Raw genomic sequence first — 13,522 nt, 5'->3', positions numbered from 1 at the left:
ACTTCTTTCTCTCATCAAGCCAACTCCCTACCGACTAGAACTTCCTTGACTGTCATGATAGAGAAAATAAAAGCTAATGAGGTTGTGGGTAAAGTACAATGCTTATTCATTGGTGGTGGTGATTGTTGAGTAGTGGAGAGTTGAAACTGACCCATAGCTGACCCTCCAGATGGTTTTCAGAGGCAGTTAATCACACAGGAGGAGATTGCCTATCTTTCTCCCGCAGAGCAGCTGGTGGCCTTGAACCCCTTGCCTTCAGGATCACAGCATAGCTTCTTGCCACTAGGCCACCAGAGCTCCCATTCATTGGTGGTTGGAATGCAAATTGGTACAGCCATGTAGAAATGAGTGTGTTGATTCTTAAGAATAAAACAAATACAAACCCCCTGCTATTTGTTTTTGCATTCCTAGGTATTTATCCAAATACTTGAAGGAACAGATTTGTGTAGAGACTTGTTTACTGGACACAATTCTATTAAACAACTCATAGCTGACCCTCCAAGACCATTTAATATCACTAAATATTAGCTATTACTATTTTGGGTGAGTTTTGTGAGGGCTCTGCTTTTGCAGCCTGAACATACAACACAACGACTTGAATTTGGCAGGTGTTTAGGACGAATGAATGAATGCAAGGGGTTGAAAATAGGCACTAAAAAGTTGTAAAGTAAAAATAAAACCCAATTCATCAGATTTTCTTCTGCATACACTTTTAAAAAGGTATAGAAAATATTAAAATCACCTGACTTGCAAATAAGGAGCATAGTCTAAGTATATAGTCTGTAATATTTTATTCAACATATTTGAAAAAAATTATGCATCTATTCTGTATCATAGGAAATACAGCTTAGAGAAAAACAATGACGGTCGGAGACAGAAAGACTCATTTTAAAACCCAGATTCAAATTGTGTGGCCTTAGTAAGGTAGTTGATTCCCTTTATTCAAGTTCTTTTATTTATAAACGGCAGTAAATGAAACTTACCTCCTGAGAGTGGTTGTGGGAATTAGATGAAATTATATTCCTGCATCACAGTTCTTGGCATATATTGGATTGCCAGTAGGTTCTGATTGTTTTTGCTGTTATTGTTACATTAGAAAGAGGTGTTGTTACTATTGCCTGACACCAAGAAGGAGAAAGGAAAAAGGGGAAAGAATCAGGTAGACAAAGCTGGAAAGGGAAAGTAAATTTAAAATAAAAAGAAACAGAAACAGCTCCCTATCCCTTCAAGGAAGTAAAATACCTCAGAGATTTAATTTTATTTTTAAATATAATGTTCTTCTATTTAGTAATGTTCTTTTCTTTCTTCCTTGTTCCCCTCCCGTCCTTCTAGAGGCTATAGATGCCTATACCATACAAGTAAGAAGATAACAAAGGATACTCAGTGAAAGTCACTTTTCTCATGCCCAAGTCAACCAATCTGTTAACTGCTTTCTGGTGATTTCTTTACCAAACACTACACATTTGTAAGGTCTTCCCTAGATTTGTTTTCTTTTAAATTTATTTTTTGTATTATTCTAGTTCACTTACAGAATTCAAATACATTGTTTCCCAGACCTGATTCTTCCAATTTCCCTCACCCCCCCATCAAATTGTACAACCTCATGATTAATCCACCCCTCTCACACCCTGCTGCACATCCTCATCCCTCTGCTTCTACCCTCCCACCACTCGCTTGAATTGACATACTCATTCTACAATAATGCTTTCATACAATATTTGTCCTTGTGAGACTGAGTCAGTTCATTCAACATAATGCTCTCTAGTTCCTCCCAAGCTAGGTAATAATTTACAAAATCGTTGTTCCTGCATGCTGTGTAGTATTCCATTGTATGAAAGTGAAATGATTTCTTAATCCATTTGATTTGGGTTGGACATCTGGGCTGTTTCCATGTTCTTGTGATGGTTAATAACACTGCTATGAACATTGCTGTACAAGTCTCCGTTTGTGCCTCAGTTATCATTTTCTTAGGGTATATGCCAAGCAGTGGAATAGCTGGGTCATGTGGAATTTCAATGTTCAGCTTTTTCAGGAAGTGCCAAACTGCTTTCCAGAATGGTTGTACCATTTTATAATCCCACCAACAATGTATAAGAGTTACTATCTCACCACATCCTCTCCAACATTTATTACTTGCTGCCCTGTTAAACTTTGCACTGTTACTGGAGTGAGTTGGTATCTCATTGTGATTTTTATTTGCATCTCTCTTATTCCCAGTTATTTTGAGCATTTCTTCATGTATCTGTTGGTCATTCAAATATCTTTCTCTGTGCAAATTCTTTCCATGTCTTTTCCATGGGCAACATTTTGTAATTGGGTTACCAGTCTTTTTCTTGTGGAGGCCAAGGGGTATTCTGCAAACTTTCATTATAAGACTCTTGTCTGAGATGGTATTACCAAATATTTGTTCCCAGTTGGTCGGTTTTCTTTTCACTCTGTTGGAAAAAGTTTTTGATGTGCACAGAGAGTTAATCTTTAGATGATTCCATTCATTGTGCAGTTCTGGCTGTATTTGTCTCTTTTTTATTGTACACTAAGGCTTCTAAGCTTAATGCCAGTTTCTCTCTTATGAACCTTATGGTTTTGGGATTTACTCCCAGGTCTCTTATCAATCTTGAGTTGACTTTTGTTTATGGTGTGAGATGTGAATCCTTTTGCAGCTTTCTGCAGGTGGAAGTCCATTTTTACCATCACCATTTGTTGAAGAGGCTGTCATTTCTCCATTTGATAGCTTTGATTTCCTTCTTGAATATCAGTTGACTATAGATAGCTGGCTCTATTTCTGGGTTCTCAAGTCTGTTCCATTGGTTTATGTATCTGTCATCGTACTAGTACCATGCTGTTTACATTACGACTGCTTTGTAGTAAGTTTTGAGGTCAGGGAGTGCTGTGCCTCCCACCTCATTTTTACTTCTCAGAAGTGTTTTGTTTCTTTGGGGTCTGGTCTCTTGCCTCTTCAAATACATTTGACAATTTCCCTTTCAATCCCCATGAAAAATTAATTTGGTGTCTGGATTGAAATTGTATTGAACATGTATATTGCTTTTGGTATGATTATCATTTTCCTTTTTTTTTAATTTTTAAAACTACAGTGCTTTTATTATACTTGAAGTAACAATTCAATTTAAGGAGTTGTAAAGGCTTGTGAAAAAAAGATGCTGTGTTTCTAATGTAGGAATAAATTATGTAATACTTCTGCAAGCAGGAATTGAATCTCCTCAATTTATCAGCCTTTTGCGTCTACATGTGAACTCATTATGTGATCACTTATTCTCTTCACTAGTTCAAAATTAAGACAGGAAAGGTTAGCTGGCTGATCACATTCAGAAACAAGGATTTGGCAAGGTGTGATCACTGCTGGGCTCGCAGGCATGTGGTGCTCTCAGGAAAGGTTCCCAGGGTTAGTATCTGTCACATCTGTAGAGGAGTACGATACAGCCATTTTTCTTTATCTACTTTAAGTTGCATACAGGCAAAGAGATCACAAACTGTTGGGCGGAAGTTACGTTCCTCTGGTATGGGTGGTGTAAGTAATACTTCCGGCATCCCATTTTTATCCTTTCCTTCTTTCCTCAGAAGCCATGTACACAGAGCTGCTTTCTCACAATTTTCATCACAAACATATTCTGAAAAACTCACACAGGGCTCATTGGCTCTGCATACTTCTACTTTACATGGTTCCTGATGGGTCTCGACAAGCCAATCCATGCTTGGGGTGGAGAGTGGTTTCTTAGCTTCCAGGTGGTCATTCAGGCACTTTAGATTTCCCAAGTTTTCAATCTCCACACCTTTGGGCCGGTTGCCCTGACAATTGGTACAGGAGTCAGGCTTGGCAAGCCAATCACTAACATTATAGGACTTCTGGAAATCTTGGAATAAAAGCTTAAACTTCTCACTGGCTTCATAGCTGCCACTCTCAGGTTTCTCCAGCTTATAGCATTCCTGAGGAGTCAAGAGCCAATCAGAAAGGTCTACCTCTTGCTCAAGAAGCTCAAGTTCTCCAACTTTTTCAGCTTCAGTGGAGAAAGAACTAGTAGAACAAATGTTGTCTTTTTTGGCAATTCTGTTTTTCAGGAACTTCTTGTTGCAGACTCCTGAGAAGCCAGTTTTCTAAGCCTTTTTGGTCACCCCAGACATTATTGAGGACATTGTAAGCTCTAGAAGAAGTCTGATTATTCTCCAAGGTTTGCTTTTGGGTGAGCCAGTCCTGGGGATTGGTGCTAGGAACATAAGGAGCCTGATGCAAATTAACAGGTTTGCTTCCAAGGAGCCATTCACTCGGAGGGACAGCTGTGGTGCTGGACGATGATTTCTGCTCCAGCACCGGAACGTAACCTCTTTTCTCCAAAAAGGTTCCAATACTTGATGAATTAGTATGAGCCATCAGGTGCTCAGGAATTTGCATGGTCTTCCGGGATCCAAATGTAGTGATGGTCTGACGTAGAGCAGTTGTGTCAGCTTCAAACAGGAGGACAGTTGAATCTTCTGGTTTGAGAGTCAAACTGCCCAGTCTCTCCAAGCACACAGAAACTTGATTGGCTAGATCTTTGTTTTGGGAGCACTCCAACTGATGAGTAAGGCAATTGAACTGACCTAATAACCAGTAGAGCTGCTGAGCTTGCTGCTGTAGTGTCTCCTCTTTAAGCTGATAGATGAGGTCAACCTGTTCATACAACCATACCTCACGGCTTCTAAGGCATTCCAGGTGACGACTTATGCAACTATGAATTTTAGCTTTCACCTCTTGGAGATTATCTTTAATCTGCTGTTCAACCCGTAGAACTCCACCAATAGCAAGTTCCAAATCTCTTTGTGCATCACAACATCTCAAAAGCAGCTCTCGATTACTGGAGCATCCACTCTGTTCCTGTGAGGTGCTCATTCTGCTCACTGACCAAGACCTGGGCGCCATCCCTTCTGGGGCTGCGATCCGCCCGTTGACATCAGGGTTGCAGGGCGGCAGTGGAGATCAGGGCGCATGCGCACGCAGAGATCGCACACTTGGAGAGCAGCACAAGCCTCACGCTCCAGGACTCATCCTCCCCGCTCCACCTCATGATTATCATTTTCATCATATTGAGTCTTCCTATCCATGAATAGCGCATATTTTTCCATTTCGTTAGGTCTTTTATTGTGTCTTGTAGAAACGCTCTGTAGTTTTCTTTGTATAGAACTTTTGTATCTCTTGTTAGGTTCACTCCAAAGTACCTTAGATTTATTTTTATAGTCCTAATAAATGGTAAGATGAAGGAGACACATTGCACTGGGAAAGTGTGCATTTAGGGACCTCTCCAAATTATGGAGTTTGAGGACTAAGGTGCATCTGATTCAGGGCATAGTCTTTCTAGTCACTTGCTATGCATCTGAGAACTGGACAATGAATACAGCTGACAGAAGATGAGTTGATTCCTTTGAGCTGTGGTGTTGGAGAAGAACACTGAACTTCCCATGGATGGTCAAGAGAACAAACAAATACGTCTTAGAGAAAGTGCAACTGGAGTGCTCTTTGGGAGCAAGGATTATGAGCCTTTGCCTCACATACTTCAAACATGTTACTAGGAGGGGCTACTCATTGGAGAGAGACATGAAGGGTGGAGCATCAGCGAAGGAGAGGAAGAACCTTGACCAGGTGGATTGACATGATGACTGTTGCAGTGGGCTCTGGTGTGTCAGGAATGGTGAAGATGGCACAGGAAAGTACAGGTTTCAGATCTGTTGTTCAAAGGGTCACTATGAGTCTTACTTCACTCGACGGCATCTAACAACAACAATAAATGGTAGCACACTAATTTAATCAGTATTTTGTTTTGGTTACTACATGTGCTTAAAAAATTCCTAATTGGTATTTCAGCGCTGCCTCATCCTTTTTAACACTTATATCCCATTTATTTAATCAGTCCCCTGTGGTGGAGTTTTAGGTTGTTTCCAACCTTTTGTTATTACAGATAAGCCTACAATGAATAATCTTGTCCATGCGTGACTTCACACATGTGACTGACGGGAATAGCTTCCTAGAATTACTGATTCAAAAGATAATAGGTAATTTTTGAGATAGACAGATAGAGGTTATACAGGTTCCATGCACTTGGCATAGAGTGGAACATTTATTCCTTACACAGTAGTCAGCACATGAGCCTATCAGTCTCCTGGATCTTTGTCAGTCTGAGGAGTGAAAAACTTTCCTGGATGAACTTTTAATTTGCATCTCTCTTATGAGAACTGTAATGGAGCATCTGGTCAGATCTTTGAGAGGCCTTTTTAGTTCCTTTTCTGTGTACTTGAAGCTTGTATACTTTGTCAGTTTTCTGTTGGTCACCAGTCCTTTTCATACTGATTTGAAGGAGGTCTTGATTAACTTGATTAAAATAATCCTTTGTCGTCCTGCATATGTATTTTGTTTCTTATGTACCTTTATATTTAGGTAAGAGATTTTGGCATATATAAGAAGCAAGATTTGTTTTGTTTTTAATTATGTGACATATCTAAAAAGACTTTAAAACTAAAACTCACTGGCAAAGTCAGGCTTCTGAGATTTTATGTTGCAGTGGAAGGAAACTGCACATCTTTCTTCTATGGATTTGAACTGTCAGAGTTTTAAAGCCTTTGGGTTAATGGTACAGATAGCTATGGAGCATTTCTACCTGATAATACAAAAATGTTATGCTGCCTACCCAAAGGTACCTGGCTCAAATCCACCAGCTACTGTCCAGAAGAAAGACGGACTGTCTCTCATGTGATTTACTGTCTTTGAAAACCCACTGGAGGGTCAGCTGTGAGTAGGTTACAACTCGATGAGACCCAACAACAACATGGAAATAAAAGGCTTTGAAATAATATGAAATATAGACTGTGCCACATGGTGAGTCTATTATTCTTACAACTTACACAATGTAAATATGATGTAGAGAAATACAAGTATTTTTAGATGATGGACAAAGCTAATATTTATGCTTCTGGAGAAGAGTACTGAATATCCCATGAACTGCCAATAGAATGAACAGATATGTTTTAGAAAAGATGCAGCTAGAGTGCTCCTTGGAGGCAATGATTTCAAAAGGTATCTCTCATATTTTGGACAGGTTGTTTAGGAAAGGTTCCTCCTTGGAAAAGGATATCATGTTTGGAAGGGTAGAGGGTCAGTGATGGATTGACATGGTGACTGCAGCAATGGGCTCAAAATGTATAGCAGATGGTGAGGATGGCATAGGATAATACAGGACTCGGATCTGTCATTCATGGGGTTGTGATGAGTTGTACTCAAATGAATGACACTTAACAATAAAAACAACTGCAATTTATACTTCTTTCATACTTAGAAGAAAGCAAAATCAAAAAGCTTGCTTTTGCCTCCTTTAGCCTTCCCTTAAGGGGCTCTGATGGAGCAGTGAGTCACATGTCAGCTGCTAACCATAAACCTGGCAGTCTGAATCCACCCCTGCTGTGGAGAAAGATGGACAGTTTCCTCTCCGGAAACTGATGGAGGGTCACTGTGAATGGAAACTGACTGGATGGCAGTGGGTTTGGCTTTCTGATTAACAAAACCTTTGATTGCCTGGATATCTCAGGTGATGAGTTATGGAAATGGTCAGCTTCTGCTTTGAAACCACTTTGGCTCCGTTCCAATGGCTTTCCTCTTATGAAATCTTGTGGAAGCATTTTGGATCTACTTTTATTTTACCTCTGGCATGACTGCTGCCTCTAACCACCTCTTTTCCTCTTCTGCAAGGGCCCCTTCTCTCTATGCTGCTCTTTCTTGCCTATTCCTCACTTCATCCAGGATCCAGATGTGCCTCAGGTGGCTGTGCTAATAGAAGCAGTGACAGGGAACAACCTGGAGTGCTTTGGTATAGGCCGGAAAGGCAAAACTTTAGAGGAGGAGCAACAATTATCAAATGGAATTTTCAGATGAAAAGATGGAGAATTAGAAAAGTTAGGTAAGATGTTCAAGGAGGCCAGTCAGAAAAGGATACAGCCAAGATTTAAACTCATGCCCGGGCTCTGGACTCTTCCATGCATTCCAAACGGAATCTAACTGTTAGTCAGCTCTCATAGGAACCACTTTCTGTGCCTTCTGGGTCCCAACTCATTCTGTATGCCTTTGCCTGCCCTTTCCTCTATTACATGGTTGTCTCTCAAGTTTATAGCTCCAGCTCAGCTCTTTCTCCTTTGTTATAGACATTAGATATTTCTACTTGGCCATCCTATTTTTGTTGTTAGGTGCTGTTAAGTTGCCTAGGAGTCAGTGTGACCCCTATGAACAATGGATCTGAACCTCACTCTATCCAATGCCATCCTGACCATCTCTCTGACATACTTGAGCTGTCCATTGGAGTCACTGTGTCAATCCGTCTTATTGAGAATCTTCCTCTCCTTCCATGACCCTCCACCTTTCCAAGCACACCTGAAATTCAGCACCTTATTTACTATCTCTTAAGACTGTGATCTTGGAAAGACAAGGTCTATTATTTTTCACAGTGCCTGGTGTAAAGGACTACCAGATGACTGTATCAGTACTTGAGTTCAAGTGAAGCAATGCCTATGCTCTCAGCACTCAAGGTACCTTCAATGATTTAGCTTGATTTGCATGCCCTTTTATTAAGGCTAATGAACATTTTTGGAAGACTGGCTGCCATTTCTCCAAAAGTTAAGGTAATTCACTTTTCCTGATGGGAAGGTCCATTCATTTCCTAAAATGGAACAGGTTTCCTCCCAGAGAGAAATTAGTTTTGACGGTCTAGATCTATTTAATCCCTTGAGAGTCTGGTCCAATTCATTGGAATTACTAATCACAGAGAATGCACGTAGAACATGATGTCTGAAAACAATTATGTTCCAGAAGGAAGAGGAAACTTCAGCTGGCAAAAGACTTCAGTTTTCTGGCTAGAAGATTGTTTTTAAGCTTTGGCAATTAAAACAACTAGATAGGAAACAACATTACCATTGCAGTCTCCAGTATAGTATTTTTTTTTCCTTTTAATTTCTTTAATTGAAAATAAATTATATGTACTTGGGGCAGTGGGAGGGGTGCGGGGGATTGTGTACCAGGGAAGGAGTGTTTCTTTTACTTTTGAAAGAGTGGAGCAAACTGGGGTGGGGGGGAAGGGTGAGGGCTGGGCGGGGAGAGAAGTGCAGCAATGAATGAATGGAAATCCAAAATCTCTGTAAATGCTCATTAAAATTATTTAAAAACAAAACAAAACAAAATACACCACCAAGAAAAAATTGTTGCTCCATCAGCACTGCTACTTCCAGCCTTTAATCTAGTATTATGTCAGAAACTTGAACTTCCAGCAACTACGTGTTGCCACTGCAAAAGACAGAGAGCTTCTTCAGACTTTCATTTCCTAACCTAGTCATAGTACAAAAATAGGCTTAAATGTGACTGACTGACCGACTTGACATCACAGTGTGTGTCTTAAAATGTAAGAAAGATTGGAAGAGTGAGTTTCTAGCACATACACTATTTGATCTTGATCACTACATTTTAACAATAAAGATAACGTGGAGTGCAAAAAAAAATAAAATAAATTATAAAAGTAATACATACTTGTGAAAATGGTAATGCTGCAAGTTTCTTGAAATGACATTGAGTGGCCCTTATTACTTTGCAACAGGTTGGCACAAATGGGCACTAAAATATATCTTGGTTACATAAAGAGGCTTGGGAATCTGGTTTACGTCTATAAAAATGAAATTATATATCTCACATTAAACTGTAATTTGTTTATCCTCCCAGCTCAGTTAGAATATCTTTCATTCTTCTTAATGGTATATGAAAGAGTATTTTCCACAATTTATTTGACCAACTTCATCTTGATGCATATTCAGGTTTTCTTTAGTCTTTTGGGTTTATTTATTTGCTGTTTGTCCCCCACCGCCATGGGAAAACCTACAAGAGATGTCCTTAGACATACAGTCTTAATACAAATGCATTTGCTTCTAGAATTTTAAAAATAAGATTTCCAGGTTTCAAGTACATTAATATTTCATGAAGGATGGGGAAAGGGAAGTGATGTACTTCTGTCTGCCAGGTACTACGGTAGGTGCTTTCCATAAGTTAATTTCATTTGGGTTTCCTTCATCAGTCTACTTCAATACCTTCTTTGCTTAGCTACAAATGAGCTTGTCATTCTTTTGCTTAAATGCATTGTGAATGTGCTGCAATCCCAAAGGTACACAGTTTGAATCCACCAGCTCCTCAGTGGGAGAAGGACTGGCTGTCTCTCCTCACGTGATTTACTGCCTCTGAAAACCTCCTGGAGGGTCAGTTATGAGTTGGTTCCAACTCTATAAAAAGAGCAAATGTGGCTTGGGGGTAGCCATATCTGATCTATACCAACTCTACAAAGGGGAACTGTCCTGATCAACAACATCCATAGCACAAAACCAATTCCCTCCCCAAAAAAACCCCAAAAGAAAGAAAGAAACAAACAAAAAACCAAAACAAAAAAAACCCCAGCCCAATTCCCATGAAGTCAGACATGTTCCTCATACGTCTATACCTCAGTCTACTCATCCTACTACCAATGCTACTGTTTTACTGGCTCTGAAATTTGTTGCACAAACCATACAGAACCATATTAGGGGAGCCAAAATGTTAGAATTTAGATTAGTAGCAGAATACAATCACTCGGTCAGGACAGCTGTTGAAAAGTGCTTGCAAGCAACTCAGCCTTCAATTTCACTATGGCTTTAGGCCAGAGTCACAAAGATCCTAGTGAAGTCAGTTATGCCAAAGAATTCCAGTTATGGCTCTCCCTCCCACTCATCCCTCAAGCTTGGACAAAGGGTCTTAGCTCTGGCTCTGTGATGTGGCAGTCCAAAGGTCAACTCCTTCTCTTGCGGCATCTCTAGTTCTCTGCCTCAATGGCTGCTGCTGCTCCTGTAGGCCTCGATCTGAGTGGTGCAGGAACCCTCGACCCGGAAGGACACACACTTCATACTCTGTTTCTTCTTTTCTGGTGGTGATCTTCCCTATGTCTGCCACTGAATCTGCTCAATTTAGTGGAGAGACTAGCCAATCCCCTTGTGGGCAAGCTAACACACCCTCTCTGCATACTTCTACACATTCACATGGGAAAATCAAAGTCAATGGCTAGTCATTTTGAAAAATAAACCCTTAACACCACAGACTCCGTGGCACACAACAACAACAAGCAGGATAAAAGCTAAGCTACTAACATGGCTCACAAGTTCCTTCAAAGTTTCTCATCTACTTTTGCAGTCTCTTTGTCTAACTCTGCATTCTACCTCTCCTAAACAATTTCTAATTTACTTGCTATCCCTATCCGAAGGGTTCTAGCCTCTAGGCTTTTGCTCCTGCTTTCCTCTGTTCTGATTATTCTTTCCTCACTTCTTCCCCTGATGTTCTCTTGGTCATCCATTAGCAATTAGTCAATCTTTGGCTCATTCAGAACCACTTTTACTGGGTTGTTGATGAATTAGCCAGGATAGATCATGCTGCAGTGATTTATTGCTATATCCAACTCTTGTCAAATTGACTCTAAGTCATAATGAGCTCATGGAGTAGAGCTGCCCCAAAGGATTTCTGAGGCTGTGAGGTTTTACAGTAGCAAACTGCCTCATACTTCTTGTGTGGAATGACTCGTGATTTCAAACTATCCACATTTCCATTAGCAGCCATTTAACTATGGTGCCACTGGAACTCCTTGCAGTAACTTAACAAGTCTCAACGTTCTCTGGCTTACCACATTACAATTTAGTACTTGTCAGTCAAAGTTGGCTATCGATATGGTTCACTTTCCAAACAGATTATCAGTGACTCAGGCTAGCAGAGACTCCACCCAAAGGCATATCGGAAAATGGTGCCTGCGGTAATTAGTTTTAAATTGCTGAATATTGTCTCATGGCTGGTGATAGAAACTGCTCATTGATATCTCTCCTTCAAGGGTCACCCAGGATATGGTATGGCTTATCTGCCGTAAACATGCCTCTAACTCCACTAGCTCGCAATTGTACTACCTGGAAACACGTCTTTGGTTTATATGGCAGAAGAAGAGAGTACTGGAAGGTATTGTGCTGACAATGAGATATATTGGCTCAGAAGTAACTGTATAACTCCCACTCTAATCCCACAGACTCACACTGTATTTTGCTGTAACTCTGAAGGGGCAAAAGGTGTAATTCTCTCACAATGCTAGTAGGAAAGGAGACCTAGACACGGGTGAACACTCTGTGCCTTTACCATAGATCTGTTGTAGTTGTGTGGTGTTTTACTCACTAAAGTAGATTCTTCTTGAGGAAAAAAGACTGTCTTATCTTCGTGTGTGTGTGTGTGTGTGTGTGTGTGTGTGTGAAACACAATGTATATGAATTTTGTATGCAAAGCAATATAAGATATAATTTTTTAAAGAAAAGAACATAGATTGACACAGTTCTGTCACAGTGGGCTTATGCGCAGCAGAGTGTGTGGAGGTGACACAGGGTCTGGCAGGGCTTTATTTGTTGTCAGTAAGTTTCCTGTGAGTCAGAGTTGACTTGGTGGAACCTCTTAGGAGCACACCCTGGTTACACTTCCTCCAGGACAGATTGCTCGTTTGGTAGTCCATGGGACACTCGGGACTCTACTCCAGTTGTATAATTCAAAGGAATCATCAATTCATCTTCTGTTGTCTTTTTTCATTGTCTAACTTTTAAAAAAAATTACTTTATACTGATTTATTTACAAAATTCAAATATATTGCTTTTCATAAAAAAATCTTCCCATTTCCCCCCAAAATTGTTAATGATGTTTTATGTATTTAGCAGGTCTATCATCTGGTGCACAGATGTTGACCAATGTTATGTCTGGATTTTTTTGTTTGTTTGTTTGTTTTCTTTTAAAAAATTATACTGATTTATTTATAAAGTTTGAATGCATTGTTTTTCACAAAAGATCCTTCCCATTTCCTTCACCACAACACCCATCGAATGGTGCAGCCCTATGATTAACAGTTCACCCTATCCTCACCCCTCTGCTTCCGCCTCACGCCTTGGATCCTCATATTCATTCTACAATAATGGTTTTATATAGTATTTGTCCTTGTGGAATGTAGTTACTCAAAATAATGCTTTCCAGTCCCTCCCAAGTTAGATAATCATTTAAAAAATGGTTACTCCTGCGTGCTGTATAGTATTCCATTGTATGAATACACCACAACTTCTCAATTCAGTCATTTGTGGTAGGACATCTGTGCTGTTTCCATGATCTTGAGATGGTGAATAACGCTGCCATGAACATGAGTTTACAAGTTTCCATTTGAGCCTCAGTTCTCATTTTCTTGCACTGCCCAACTTTTCAGATGAATAGAAAATAATTGAAAAAAACCATGGATTGGATCAGGCACTCCTTAGTCTTTAAACTGACTCCTTGGTCGTTAGCAGTTTGGAGAGTCCTTGGCAGTAGATTTTCCCAAAGCAACACGTCTTTTGATTTCTTTACTGCTGCTACCATAGTTGTTGATTATGGATCCAAGTAACATTAAATCGTTGAGAACTTTACTCTTTTCTCCATCTATCATGG

The 13,522-nt window shown here is 40.0% G+C and overlaps 1 pseudogene; it reads right to left on the bottom strand.

The window, feature by feature from the left end:
• Nucleotides 1–3,411: 3,411 nt before the first annotated feature.
• On the bottom strand, nt 3,412–4,882 carry LOC102860693 (annotated as a pseudogene).
• Between the last annotated feature and the right edge of the window lie 8,640 nt (nt 4,883–13,522).

Source organism: Elephantulus edwardii, unplaced genomic scaffold (assembly GCF_000299155.1).
Source record: "Elephantulus edwardii isolate Elephantulus edwardi_28Jun2011 unplaced genomic scaffold, EleEdw1.0 scaffold00007, whole genome shotgun sequence".
NCBI classification, from domain to species: Eukaryota; Metazoa; Chordata; class Mammalia; order Macroscelidea; family Macroscelididae; genus Elephantulus; species Elephantulus edwardii.
This window is presented reverse-complemented; position numbering and strand designations above follow the sequence as displayed.